The sequence below is a fragment of the Enhydra lutris genome, unplaced genomic scaffold, assembly GCF_002288905.1.
Source record: "Enhydra lutris kenyoni isolate GAN:26980312 unplaced genomic scaffold, ASM228890v2 scaffoldscaffold76, whole genome shotgun sequence".
Taxonomy (NCBI): Eukaryota; Metazoa; Chordata; class Mammalia; order Carnivora; family Mustelidae; genus Enhydra; species Enhydra lutris.
This window is the reverse complement of record NW_019154160.1, coordinates 3,056,895-3,072,147: the sequence shown is the minus strand read 5'-3', so window position 1 is coordinate 3,072,147 and position 15,253 is coordinate 3,056,895. Positions and strand designations below refer to the sequence as shown.

At 45.1% G+C, this 15,253-nt stretch overlaps 1 protein-coding gene across 1 annotated transcript in view; it reads right to left on the bottom strand.

Moving 5' to 3' along the window:
- The window catches only part of LOC111160492 (signal induced proliferation associated 1 like 2), a 213,605-nt gene that overhangs the window by 155,496 nt on the left and 42,856 nt on the right, over window positions 1–15,253 (bottom strand). Inside the window, exon 2 of the mRNA XM_022523640.1 lies at window positions 10,325–10,374. The gene's annotated coding sequence lies outside the window, so the exon portion shown is untranslated. The remainder of the gene's footprint in view (window positions 1–10,324; window positions 10,375–15,253) is intronic.

Sequence of the window (15,253 nt, the reverse complement as noted above, 5' to 3'; positions counted from 1 at the left end):
TTGCCAGACTCTGCAGAGCCCCGGTTACGTACCTGCTGTGCCCAGGGAAGCTCGCGTCTATTCTTATCAGCAGGCAGAGCTAACCGGAACATCCACTCAACAAACATGGGGCCAAAAACAATGGCAAGACAATACACTAACAATTCCTTCAGTATACAAGAATCCAAACCGGATCTTATAGTCATCTTTTATTTACTGTTGTCCTAGATTAGGTAAGTACACAGACCACCTATTCACCCTCCGCTCCCCTCGGTCACAGAGACACCACACACGGAGTTCCCAATAATACGAAATGGAGAACTAACATGCGTCCCGGGCAAAGAGCCCCGTTAACGTTCTGGTCATTTCTGCCCCGTCTGCATTCACCCTACAAAGGTAGAAGATCCGTGTGTTCTGTGTGTGATGGCATGTCTTCCGGTGTGACCTTGGTGAGGCTCCTCATCGTTGCTGGACTCTGAAGGTCTCATCTGCACAAGGAGGCTTGGAGTCACACGGGTGGTCCCCAAAGATTCAACAGGCCACAGAGACAACGGCATCAGAATGATCTTAATGAAAATCCCACTTACTAGCTTCAACCTTAACCTACGGAATCCAAGTCCAGGGGCAGGAGAGAAGGGGGCACAGGACAGCATGAGGAGTGGGCTTGACAGAGGCCTCCGCTGGCTCTTGATATGCAGGTTTGGAAATGACAAGCCCCTTGAGGGCTAGAGGTGAAGGGGAGGCTGAGCCAGGCACCTGGAGTGTCCCCACTGCTCCAACTCCCCGCTGACGTTGGAAGAGAGTAACGACCCCATGAACACAGATGAGCTCCCCAGATCAGCAACAAATGCCCATGGGGTTTGGAGGGCGTGGAACTCAACAGAACTAATGAAGAGGAGAAGTGGGGAAAACAGTTCAAATGTAGTTGGGAAAACCAAAATGTTCCCCTTGAGAAGTCAGGCCAGGCCCATCCTTTAGAGTGACACAGATCCCAAGAGCAAGAGGAGCCATAAATTTGTAACCACATAAAGAAGGAGTTTAAAAATCATCAGTATTAATCCTCAAAGTCATCCAAGATAGCTCAGAGTCTATCCCCTCACTAAGCACTGCCAAAGAAAATCTTTACTTGGCTAATTGCCTCATTGCGAATTAGTGTGGGTATGATATTTACGGAGACGGGTAACTCTGGAAAGCCAAAGCTATAGAGTGGTGATTCCAGTACATTGCTTGTTATGGCATTTTAATGGCAGGAGATACATTAAAGGAAGAAAAGAATCATAAATAATATCCAATCTATTATGTGGACACTTTTAAGGGCATCACATTATTAAACAATGAGAAACTGTTTTTCCATTACAGCTACTCGGAAACTCATGTTTCTGCGTCCTAACGGAGTGTTGCTTATATCTGACAGTGGATTAGAACCCCCAAGTTCCAATGGCCATTTTAAAAAGAAGTTTAAACCAACATTTAGTGCTAGTTCTATTTGTTTAAATTCCATTTGGTGATCAGACCCGGACAAGCATAGCTCCCCAGTGGAGGAAAACTCAACTGCCAAGAACAAGAAAATGCTTCTCGTGTTCATTTCCCCCCCAGCACTACAAACTATGCACATTTTACCGCATGCTAAAAGGAAAAGAAGAACAAATAACAACTGGCATGTGACAAATACCTGCAAAGCCATGTTCCTGGAAAGCCAGGACACCGGAGGAGACCGTCACCTGACAGACTGCCAAACCTCTGTATTTTTAGGCTATTCAGACTCTTTATAAAGAAAAAAACAAAACAAAACAAAAAAATCCTACATGCCTGAACTGTGAGGCGGGAGAGCCTACTTGTAGCTCAGCCCTTGTCAGGCCAAATCCAGCAGAGCCTCCAAAGGTTCAATAGCCTTTTTATAAACCTATTGTGTGGGTTGGTGCCTAAAAATAGTATGGCTCGGCAGGCAGATCACACCGAGGAGTAATTCCTACACACTCACTGCCGAACAATAGACAAAGGAACGGCAAAGAACACAAAACGTACTCGCGGGCGGTTCTAAGCCCCTGCAGTTGTGCCTCCGTGGATCCCTCCGGGCTCCTGACCTTGTCTGAACACTTGGGACCCACTGAGCTGAGCCCTCCTGGACGGGAGAGGGACGGGCAGGGGCAAGAGGGCACTGTACACTCTACACAATTCTGGACTCTGCAGGACTCACGGCCACTTCCGAGAGACTCCATTTGTCACTGAAACAGACAGGATGGTGATAATGACATTATAGTAACAAGGAATATGGCCCTTCCGGATCTCCCCTACACTAATGCAGAGTTTTCCACCTCCCCTGCCTATCAGAATTAGCTGGGGAAGTTTAAAAAAAAAATACAGGCGTTGGAAATTCAGTCACAATTCAGTTTCTAAGTATCAGTTTTAGAAATCAGGCATTGGTTTTTTTAAAAGTTTCCTGGGTGATTCGGATGGGCAGTGAAAGGTAAAAACCAATGCTCAGAACAACGAAGACTTTTAGGCCGAGTCAGGGCCACTGCCCGGGTGACAGGCAGGCAACAGAAGCTGGATGGGGGGGCGGGGGCGACTGTCAGGCACTCAGCCTGCAAAGGATAGGTGACCAAGACGCCACCAGTGTTATATTTCAAGACACCACTCCTGGAAAGGATAAAACTCCACTCACAATAGGCAGCTATGAAATAGGTAAGATCATAAAAGAAAGAAAACTTACAACCTCAGTTTTAGTACTCCTTCATCCCATTCTACCTTAGCGCTTGCTTTTCCTTCTCTCAATATATTTACAAAAAAGAGACTTGACCATGGATTTTTAGGGTGCGGAGAGGACAAAGACGAGATGGGAGAATAAATTACAGTGTCTTACAAACAGACTTCAGGGATGCCTGGGTGGCCCGGTCGTTAAGCGTCTGCCTTCAGCTCAGGTCATGTCTTCATCCCAGGGTCCTGGGATCGAGCCCCGCACTGGCCTCCCTGCTCAACCAGAAGTCTGCTTCTCCCTCTCTCTACCGTTGCCCTGCTTGTTCTCTCTCTCTGAAAAATAAATAAAATCTTTAAAAAAAATTTTTTTAATTAAAAAAATAGATTTCAGTTAATTTTTCAGATAAAATCAAAGGGAGATAAACAGAGTGACCAGATCAGTTGTAACAAGCACTGTCTCACTGAATTTGGATGAAAATCTTATAATAGATTATTATACCTCTTTGGCCAATATCAAAACTGGGGCCCATCAAAGATTAAGGAAACTTCCCAGGTTATATTAAGCTAATAATCTGACAACTCCTCGAGGCCCTGTCGAGACCTGGTCGAGACCCTGTCGCTGTCCAAATTTAAAATAAGGTTCTTTTGTATTCTTGTCACCAACCTACACTATTTGCACCAAGCCCGTTTGCCAGATGTTTTTGTGCAAATCCATGGGACCCGGCATGGACTCTGGCTAAGAGCCAGGTGCTTGTGTACAAGCACTCTGTCCTCCGGGTCCCTGTCCTCCGGGTCCCTGCATCAGGGCACGGAAGGCAGTCACAGGAGCCGTTCACATTTAAGGAACGCGTATCTGCCAAGGGCTTACAAGAAGCCTCAGAACGGAAAAGTGCGCACAAATGCTGGTTAGTATTATCACTATACTGAGTATAAGAGAAAAATCAAAGAATCCGATCTTAGAAACGAGTTCAAAGTTGTTAGGTAATTAAACGTAAAAACTTAGTGTGTTTCACTGCACGTGCAGACTCTCTAAATAAACAATCTTACAGAAGCGATGACTGTCATGACTTTATGTCATTTGTGCCTCAGGTGTGAAGGGGACCAAAAGATCTCCGATGCTACAACGTCCCAGACTACAGAAGCGGGAGGCACGAGGGCTGTCTTGAGTTTGGGATGATACCACCTCTATCAGACACATGGCTAATTACCACTGAATTGCATCTCTCAAGGAAAAACAGTTATTTTACTTCAGAATCAAAGTCTTAACACTATCCATTGTTCTCGCTGAATGCTTCCTTTATGAAATCTTCCACCCATATTTCCTCCAGCGAAATGTTTAATAATAAACAAAAGAAAAGAAAACACACCATGCTGAGATGTAACTCACAAAGTTACAATGTGTTCTGTGGGAGCGCCCTGCTGGCATTCAGGTGCATGAACTAAGGTCTGTATCTGCAGCTTTTCAGTAAGGGAATGGTCAGTATTATGTCTTTTAAGAGCATAATGCAATGTTTTCCAAACAAGAACTCTCCAGAAGACTTACACAAAGTTGCACGTTGCCCTGTAAACATTTTGTAATGGAATTCCTAATATACTGACTTGACTATCTGTCCCATTCACCTCTCAGAGGTCATCCACAACCGAGAAGCCGCTTGAGGGGAAGAGTCGACCAACCAGGGAGAGGTCCAGCTTTCATGATGCTCAGGGGCAAGTGTGTTTTAAGAGGCTTCCTATTCCAAGTGGGTGTTCAACAGGCCATTCACCCAATATTCATCAGACTATCAGAAGGTACCATGATTGTTTCGTCTCATTCTTGTGCACATTCAGGTTTTGCTAGGATCCTCTCACACATCACGTTTGTCTTTGTGAATGATCGACATATGGATGTACGGACGGGATCGGTGTAATTGCACCAATTCTTCTGGCTGGTTCGTCTCAGAAAACAAGACCACATCTTGAAATCTCCGTAAGAGAAGAAGAAAGAGAAGACTTAGGCTTCTCCAGAAGACGACCTTCCCTGGGAACATTGCCAAGGAACAACGTCTGAGAGCCCGGCTCCTCCTGGTTCCATAAACTGATTCGCTGGGTAACCTCAAGCACACCACTTGACTTCCCTGGCCTCAGCTTCCTCATCTTTAAAATGTGGATAATAACACCTACTTCAAAGAACTGCTGGGAGATCAAATGGGATAGCTGAAGTACTAAAATATTATCTACTATACAGTAGTAACAGCAAGCAAATACAGCACCAAGAGTGTGCTAGAGTAATTACTAAGAAGAGGACAGAATGGCCTGCAGCCATACTGCTGATGAGACCGGCTGCCTCTCTGTGTCATGAAGTCCCTCCCAGGTGATTACATTGATCGGGGTTACATTTTGGGAAAAATTATTTATTATATAATGGCCAGAAAGCACATTGTCATTTACTTGACTAGAGAGAACCTAATGGTAAGAAAAGGAATTGGAAAAAGAGAAGGCAAAGAAATCTGTGGTTATCAAGAAAAGTGCATCTTACGTTGTAAATTAAGAAAAAAATCCCTAACGTAATAAATGAAAGGTTTATAAAAAAAAATTTGAAATGATTAATGACTGCCCCCCCCCCAAAAAAAAGGAAAAGAAGGAAGGAAGGGAGAGGAGGGAGGGAGGCAGGGAATCCAAGTACAAAGCAGTTTTAACTGACTGGCATGAATCAGTCCACAAGAAACCAGAGCAATAGATCTTTCACATGAAGGACCAAACCCTATTTTGTTCAAGGGGTGGGCTCGGGAGAGTCCTCCCAGCCTTTGGAGGAGAAGCAACCAGCAGGACCGCCCCCAGCTGCCCCCAGTGTAGGAGGAAGGATGGGTCCACGAGGGGTCTTGCTCAGCCTGCCCTATGCCCTTGATGACCTCACCAAATTCGCATACCCTATGCAATCATACACAAATCCATCCAATCATCTGTTTCTATATCTCTTTTCTGCTATAAAGGGCACCAAAATGTACGTGTCTAAATGTATCCACTCATGAATTCAAACGTGTATTTAGTGCCTATGACAAGCCAGCCTACCTGGTGGGCGCAGAGATCCATAGTCGACTCAGCTCACTGGCATTTCCCTTCTATTTGATGATTACAGCAATCAAACCTCTTATGAGAGCTATTTGTACATGCTTCTTTCTTCCCTGTTAGATTATAAACTGTCAAAGGGAAGGACCCCATTTTAATCATCTTGTTTCCCTTGGCTCCTAACAGAGTGCTCCACCAACAGAAATTACCCAATAAATGTTCAATGAACTAAATCATCTCCAGGATGCACGGAATGGGAGAGCCCACGGCCTCCCTCTCTTGAGGCCTTCAGATTTTAAAATCGTTTCCCTGAGGTGGCTAACCCTTTTTAACCTGGCTGATAGTGAGATATGAAATGGAACGTTTTAAAAGATAATCTGGAACAGGTCTATATTACACCATGAGTATGAGCAGTGAAAAATGAAATTCATGACAAGGTGTGAGATCACCCAAACATTCTGCATATAAGCCAGTGCATTTCCCAATGTCCAAGAGCCTGAGTAAAGGATCTCGCACCATCACAGTTCAGACGTCGTCTTGACATCCAGATCCTGGGGACAGCTGGCACACTGCTTACGGGAAGCCAGCAGATGGCTTCCACCCCGATGCTGTTCCCCTAAGTAGAGACATCCAAGTGAGTATGATATTTCTGCAGAAACCTGGGCAGGACACTGAGACATTTACCTAAGTACACTCTGCGTCAATGGAGAGAAACTGAAGCCCCTCCTGGGGTCCGCTAGAGCCTCAGAACCTCCCTGGCCTTAAAAAGTTGGCCAAAAAGAAAAAAGGACTGGATCAAAAGGAAGCCTACTACCCCTGGCCAATACTTATTTCAATTCCAAGAAGATGCAAGGATGAAGGTAAAGCTGAGAGTGGAGGGGAGGAACAAGATATTCCTGTCTAATAAGAAGATGCCTAAGGAGTTAATTCCTATCAGAAATCTGAAGGCTAAAATATACATGAGGAGACCAGAAGGGTACCAGCTATCCTGCAAAATCCTATTCGTCTTTGTAAGGACTAGAATTTGGAGCTCAGCCCAAATTTTTCTAACTAATCCTCTAATGATAATAATTGATTTCTCCCACTGAACAAGTCTCCTGATCCTCTGATAAACAGGCTGCTAAGCCCCCATGAAGGCTAAGTGAGTCCTGATTTCATCAATGGGAAAATGGGGAGGCCAACTGGTGAAGCCATCCCTCTAAGATTATGCAACAAGTCAGCCATTAAACCGGTGGAACATCCCTTCCGTTCTGATGCTGTGACAAAATGTATAGATTTCAAGCAGTGTGCTCCTTACATATAAATGTATGCAAGAACAATGGTCCTTACACAAGAGAAAAGAGAAGAACCAAAGCAAATGAACTTCACTCATACCTTAAAACAACAGACAGATCCATGATGGCCTGGCCTGTAATCATAACCCATGTCATGCCAGCATCTGAAATGGGTTTTCAACTCGGAAAAAAGACTAGCCTTATTCCATGCTACACTCTTAAAGAGTTTGTCCGCATTCACACCATAAGCAACTCAAATGGTTAAAGAAAAAAAAAAAAGATAATAACTAAGAATTTGCAAAAATACTTGTATCATGTCACCAAGAACGAATATCCAGAATAAAGAAGTTTCCAAAAACAATTGACAAGTAGCCAATAAAGGTGCCTAACTTCAGGATTAATTTTTTTCTTAAAAAAGAACATAAATATTAAAACAATGAGAGAGTTTTTCCATTAGAATCAGAAACAAAAATACTGAGATTATTCACAGCTGGTGCTGGCTAGAATCTCACTCCGGAGTCAGGGATGGAATCCTAAAGGGCACAACCCCTCTGAAGGTCAGTCGAACAGTATCTGCCAAAAGTTTAAGCGTGAGCCTCTTCCATCCAGGAGTTCCACTCCTAGGAATTTATCCTAAAGAAATACAACTATTACATATATACTTATATTTATTTTTTATTTTATTATTTTATTTTATTTTATTATATATGTGTGTATTATATATTTAATATATAGAGTATATTACATATATTACATTACATATACATACTTACACAACTTTAATATATCTATATACACACTAGCATTTTGTTAATAAGAGCCAAGCACTGATAAGCACCTAAATGTCCTTCCACAAGGATTAGGGAAATTAGAGTACAGCTACACATGAAAGCCAACTCATCATTAAAAAGAGTACATAGGAACTACCTAAATATTGACAACAAAAAGACAGCTACAGGGCTGCCTGGGTGGCTCAGTGGGTTGGGCCTCTGTCTTCAGCTCAGGTCATGATCTCAGAGTCCTGGGATCGAGTCCCGCATCAGGCTCTTTGCTAGGCAGGGAGCCTGCTTCCTCCTCTCTCTCTGTCTCTCTCTCTCTGCTTGCCTCTCTGCCTACTTATAATCTCTCTCTGTCAAATAAATAAAATCTTTAAAAAAAAAAAAAAGACAGCTACAATGTATTGGTAAGAAAAAAAGCAACTGGAAAACCAGTATGAATTGAATAATCCCACCTCTGTTTTGTTTTGCGTGTGCATGCAGATTTAAAAGAAGGTCTACCAGCAGTGGGTGCCTTCGGGGAGTGAGATTATAGGGGGGGATTTAAGCTCTAGTGTATTTATTTCTGTGTTTTTGGAAACTGAACACACCTACACATTTTAAAACTAAAGAATGTAACTTGCGTCAAAATGCAGTACGCTTGAAATGGCGAGCCTGCATCACAAATGTCTATTAACGGTCTCATAGTGTAGAAAACCAATATAACGTCGCTCATCAAAATTAGCCACGAAGACAATAGTGCGGAGACAGGACCCTCTAGGCCAGCTGCTGTACACACCTGGTCACGACCCCCCAGGGAGCATTCATTCCTGGCCGGAGCCAGGTCCCACAGTGCTGGCAAGCTCAGTAAGGGACAAAAGCAGGGCAGAGTGGCACCTGGGTGGCTCAGTGGGTTAAGCCTCTGCCTTCGGCCCAGGTCATGATCCCAGAGTCGTGGGATCGAGCCCCACAACAGGCTCTCTGCTCGGCAAGGAGTCGGCTTCCCCCGCCCTCTCTCTGCCTGCCTCTCTGCCTGCTTGTGATCTCTCTCTCTCTGTCAAATAAATAAATTAAATCTTTAAAAAAAAAAAAAAAAAAAAAAAAAAGCAGGGCAGAGCCATGTCCAGGCAGCCTGGGCCCCTCAGGGGCCAAGGACAGTTACAGAGCAACTCCTCTCCGGGCAGCAGCAGGGACCAAGGAGGGACAAGTACAGCTGAGCAGGGTGAGGGAGTCTTTCCTTTAAACCAACTCACGTAATACTTCCCTTTCTCCGTGTTGACAGGTTAATGACACCGCTCTTTATTTCCATGTTAGAAAAACTCAAGCTGCAGCGAGATCCTTGGCCCTTCAGCCAAGTCCCCGAGTCCCGCACAAGAAGGAACGTGGTCTTTTCAGGTTGATCCCCTGCTACTGTCGCCTTCCTTCCCCTTCTCCTCTCTCCCACAAGTAGTTTCGACGTCTCACCACCCACGTGTGTTTGCGGAGTTTCTACCTGGTACGGAGAAAACCCATGGCAGGTGTCTACTCCCTCCTCCAGCGGCACCCTGCCACCGTTAACACGCTCGTCCACGTAACATTTGGAAGTGCAGGCTCTCAGGCCACAGACTTCAAAATGCACCAACACACAGAGCAACAGAGGCTGTGGGAACAAAGACAATCCACAGACCTGACCACTAAGTGCGGGACTTGACCCCACAGTGGACCCCAGAGGGAGGGGACAGCACTCTAGACAACACCCTGGGCCAGCTGTCAATGCTGGAAGACCAAGAAGAGATGAGGTGTAAGTAATACATCCATGCAAAGTTCTCCTGGGCTCCTCACTAGCTAGTTAATGTCATTAACTAAGTGAACAGCTCTATTTTTAGGAAATACACATTGAAGAACGGGGATGGCTAAGCACCAGAAACCATACGTGCGCAGGCATGGTTACTCCTGACAGTTCCTCACAAACCCATCCGATTTCATGCTATTACAGAAAATACAACACTTGTGAACACACACAAGAAGGGGAGCAGTGAGCTGTCTGCCTTTACATGGGAGGTAGGTGTCCCCCGTGATACAAAGGCCCCAGGAAGACGGTTGGGCCCCATTTGGGGAGCCCTGGCCCTCCTCTACCCCATCTCTATCATCTTCCTCCCAAAGGTCCCTCAGTGCAGCGCTTACCCACCACCAGGACCACAACCTGCGTGCAGGCCTGCGTCCCCCACTGTGCTCCCACTTTGTCCCGGAATCTAAGGGACACTCCATGCAGAGAGATACAAACCAACTTTAAGATCCACAGCCTTTCAAACACATTACGGGATGCTCATTGAAGCCTGCCAGTCACTCCTTCTGAAGCCCCCCATTTCGACAATCCCCAAGTTTAAAGGGCTTCTTAAGGCAATGCTCACGTATGCGTGTGCTGGAGGGGGAAAAAATCAGAACATTCGATCCCGAAGCCAAGGGGAACAGAAACAATTAAAAAAAACAAAAACAAAAACAAAAACAAAAACAAGAATAGCGTTCATGGGGCACAGAAGCCCAAACTTAAAACCCTAAGCAGTGGTTTGGGGTACAGATGGGGGGTGGGCTCACCTCAGCAGGGAGAAAGGGAGGCTCCAGCTCACTCGACCAGGAGCAAGAACCTACAAGAGAAGAAAGAGACCCAGTTCAGACTCACAGAAAAACTCTAGGTCAGCCATTTTTAAAGTGTGGTCTGAGGCACCCAGGGGTTCCCAAGGCCCCTCCAGGGGTTTCCAGGGTCAAACCACTCTCAGAGCAAAACACATCACTTCTCTTCTCCACGCTCCTCTCACCAGGACCCGGTGGAGCCTTCTAGAGGTTAAATAACACGTCACGGTGCAGAAGGCTTGAAAACCTAGCCATATTCTCTAAAGGCAGATACCGCAGAGATTTGCAAAATTGTAAAACAATGCCATTCTGCTCATTAATTTCTTGTCGTTGTTTGAGAAAAGAGTGATTTTCATAAAAAATGTTGTTTCTAATAAAAGGCAAAGGACTTACTGTCATTTTTAATTAATTAGTAATTATTTCTAAACTCTTCAGTTTTAACGCTAGTATCATAAACATCAGTAGAGATAAGCGACATAATATAAAGTTCTCTGGGATCCTCCATAAGTTTTGCAGATGTAAAGGGGGAGGGTCTAAGACCACAGTTGTGACAACTGTTAATCTAGGTGTCTGTTTTTGGTACTAACTTCAGTTAAGCGGCCTCTGCTTTTCATAACGGAGCAGACAATACTGGGTATGCGGCACTAAGTACCAGGCGCTCCACTAGCTACTTTCCATGTGATTTCCAAACCCACAATCCCTTAGAAACAAAATCGGCCTTTTTTGCTTCCCGGATGAGGAGACTGGTACTCCGTGACATTGACCATTTGCCCAAAGTGAATCACACACGATGGGGTGTGAACTCAAGTCGGCTTGGCTCCCAATGTACGATCTTTTGCTACATCATTTCTAAAAACCGTAAATATGAGAATTTCCACAAACTGAACCAGAGCCAGGCTCACTATGGCCCACACTCCCTCCTGACATCAAGAACGTGAGATGCCCGGATGAAATGGCATCAACGCGTCTTCTCTGAATCCTGTCAGGTCCTGCACTCTGCTCCCCAGACCCCACAGCAGGGTCTATGCCTCTGGTCCCAGCACCGTGTTAACAGTGCCCTCTCACACTGAGCACTGATCAGTTACAGGGCCACCTACCAGCAAGGTGACAACTGGCCTTGGCTTTAGAAAGCCCACCTTTCCTAGTCCATCTCCATTTTTATGAACCATTGAAGAGTTGATGAAACGTTACTCTTATGAGTCCCTCAACTGTAAATGAACTTAAGATCATGTACACTGGCAAGGGAGGGGAAGGAAATTCTCACTGACCTAACTTAGGGAGCCATATAGCCAATTTCAAGCTTAAAAATTTAAGAATAGTATGGAGAATCCCTTAAAAAACTTAAACATAGAATTACCATAGGATCTAGTAATGCCACTTCTGGGTATATATCCAAAGGAATTGAAAGCAGAGTTTTGAAGATGTATTTATTTATTTATTTAAGAGAGAGAGAGAGAGAGAGAGAGAGAGAGAGAGAGCGCCCAAGCTAGGGGAGCAGCAGGCAGAGGGAGAAGGAGAGCAGACTCCCCACTGAGTGGGGAGCCTAATGCGGGGCTCTATCTCAGGACCCCAGGATCATGACCTGGGCCAAAGGCAGACGCTTAACGTACTGAGCCACCCAGGCACCCCAAAAGCAGGGTTTTGAAAAGATATCTGTACACCCACCTTCATAGTAGCCTTATTCACGATAGTAGAAGGTGGAAGCAACCCGTGTCCATCAACCAATGGATGGATAAACACAATGTCGTCAATCTACACAACGGAATATCACTCGGCTTTAAAAGTTAAGGAATTACAACACAGCTTACAACATGGATGAACCCTGAAGGCATGATGCTGAGTGAAATAAACCAGTCACTGAAGGACAAACACTACGGGATCCCACTTCCGTGAAGCACCCACAATGATCCACTTCGTAGAGACAGGAAGGAGAGTGACGGCTGCCAGCGACGGGGGCAAGGGGAGTGGGGAGTTAGTGATTAATGAGTACAAAATCTCAGTTTGGGAAGATGAAAAATCTCGAGAGACAGACGACTGGACAACAGGATGCCTACACCTAATGCCACTAAAATGCACACTTAAAAATTACGTGCGGCTAACACGCAGACACACACGACACCCAAGTATATATCAAAAAATTTCCCAGCATCAATCAGAAGGAGAGTATGTTATGTGACTGGGCATCTTGTGTCATTGTTTCAATCGTCACCAGTTTACTGAGTCCAACCAAGCATTCATTCCCTCGGTCATGTTCATGGCACCCTCAGTTACCAGCTCCTTCCTGTGCCAGGAAGGGCTTGAAAAAGAGTGTCCGGACAGAGCCGGGACACCAGGCACCCAGACACAGTACTGGATGTCCTGAAGGGCCACCCGGAAAGGCCTACATGGGAGACACAGCCATACTATAAATGATAACTGTTTCTTGCACACAAAGCATGAACCCATAGAATTAAAAAAAAAAATTGAGTCCTCTAAAGTATTGATATTTTTCCAAAGTTTTAGGAACCTATTATTTTGTCTCTAAAGAGGTTTTCTGGCTTTCTACCTTTTTTTTACTGCTGATACATTATAAGACCCTCAACTTCAATTTATGAAGTAAGTCCTACTGATTGATTAAACAGTTGGTGTTTCATGACGGAATATTCTGTGGTTAATTTCTCTTCGCCAGCAGAGTACCCTTTAAACGATGTTGTAATATCCCCCACACAATGAACACAGCTCTGTAAAAGGCACTTTTCCTTCCTTTGATCCAGCAAACATCCTGTAAACAATCCTTGCCCCACTCTTTTAATGGACTGCCTTTGTTTACCGACAGGAAAGGAAACGACAAATCCTCCAAGTGGCACTGGGGGCTCCTGAGTTCGCTTCATTTCCTACAAAGCAGGTGGGTTATACGAGGCAACTGGCTATTGTCTTTTGCCTCGTTGTCACTTTGGAGAAGAAAATCATGAGCTTTCAGCAGAGCCTCGTCCTCTCAAGCAGCAGAAGTTGGGGCTGTGGGCTGTCTCGCAGAGGGAGGGTCAGGGAACGGCGAGATGCTCTCCTGTCCCCTGGTCCAGTGCTGAGAGGAGGCCACGCACACTTCAATAGGGAGCTCTGCCAGAAAACCAGATTTGCAGGCAAAGAGAGGCCTGGCCCTTTGTTCTTACCAGCGGGTTCTTCAGCTGCTTTCCCAGTGACACAGGGTTCTGAGAAAGCGAAGGCAAATATTTACTTTCCACTGAGTAGAATGAAAATATCCCACCCAGCTCAAAGTCATTATCCCTCCAATGTTAGGACAGGCTCGCCAGTATTCAGGAAAAGCACCAGAGAAAGGCCAATTTTGTTTTTTTTTTTATTTTATTTTAAAAATGAAAATTCCTTTCCAAATGATGACATGTTTCCAAGAGGCAAAGTGCTAAGCACTGATTTCTGTCCTCGCACCTGTGAACTTCTGCAAGGTGTGCTAGAAATACCTGCCTCTCCACCCCCCGCCCCAATATGGGCCAACAGGCCAGCCACCGTTGCTGTACCCAGTCTATGAACCACAGCCAATCCTAACTGTCATCATTAGCCCCAGGGTGCACAGCGAGAATCCTAACCCACACCTCACCTGCTCCAAAAGGACACTACATTTCAGGAGACCATTCCCCTAGAAGAGCATGGCTGAATATGGAATCGGCACCAGATTCAAAGAGCCAGTCAACTCGAGAGAGTTGGGGATCACGGAGGATTCCGTAGACGAAGGCCATCTGCTCCAGGAAGTGCACCTGTCATGCACAGCGTTCAACAGCACTGACCCCTCGCCAGCCCTCGTCCTCATGCTTTCCTATCTCCACCAGATGCACAGACACCCAGACACTGAGGGGTCTCTGTTAACTGCTTTCCGTCCATTTAAAGGTCTATTTTTGCATAGGCATCTGAATCACAGACAAGAGGCCAGCTTGAGCCTCAAGCAAATGACAGACCCACTCTCAAGAGTCTGTGCCATGAATCAGATCAGGTAGAACTCCCAACATGGGTGCTCACGTGATTTCACTGCAGACATTTCCTTTGTGACTGCAGTATGGCATGACGCACGATGTCATTCAGGTGGGTTTTTTGGAGGGGCGGGGGATAGAGGTTGATAGCTGCTATATATATATATTTTTTTTTAATTTATTTTAAGGAGACTTAACCTCAAATGTTTCAGTACACAATACAGTATTATTAACTTAATAGACACAATGTTGCACAGATCTCTAGAATTTATCCATTGCACATAATAACAACTTTAAACCTACTGAACAGCAACTCCCCATTTGCCTCCTGCCCAGACCCTGGCAACCGCCACTCCACTCTCTGTTCCTGTGGGTCCCGTGGGTCTGCTTATTTTCAGATACCTCATGTAAGTTGAATCATGTGGCATCTGTCCTACCGTGACTAGTTTATTTCACTTAGTAAAATGTCCTGCAACTGCAGGCTCATCACATATGAGTAGGATTTCCTTCTTGTTTAAGGCTGAATAATATTCCTTTGTATGTATACTCTCGGCATTCTTTTTAAGTCAGGTGGAAATCGGAAGGGCTCTGCCAACAGAATCCCTTCAAAGTTATTTCAACACTCAACAAATATTTACTTAGCACCTCCAGCACCCAAACACTTTATTAAGCACGGTCTGTAGTAAGACAGTTGTCACCTAAGTTTCCTGCTGAATGGAGGGAGCCTGCCTTAATATAGGAAAGTGGAACACAGCGTCAATGGGACGCAAGGGTTAAAACCTCTAACAGGGTATTGTTGGGACACCAGGGAAGAGGAGGAGAAATTTTACCTGGGAAGAGAGAGACAGGTAATAAAAGGTTTTCTCCAGCAGGTAACACTGGAGTAGCTGAACAATGGCAAAGGGTTGAGGAGTAGCAGGGAGAGCCCCATGCT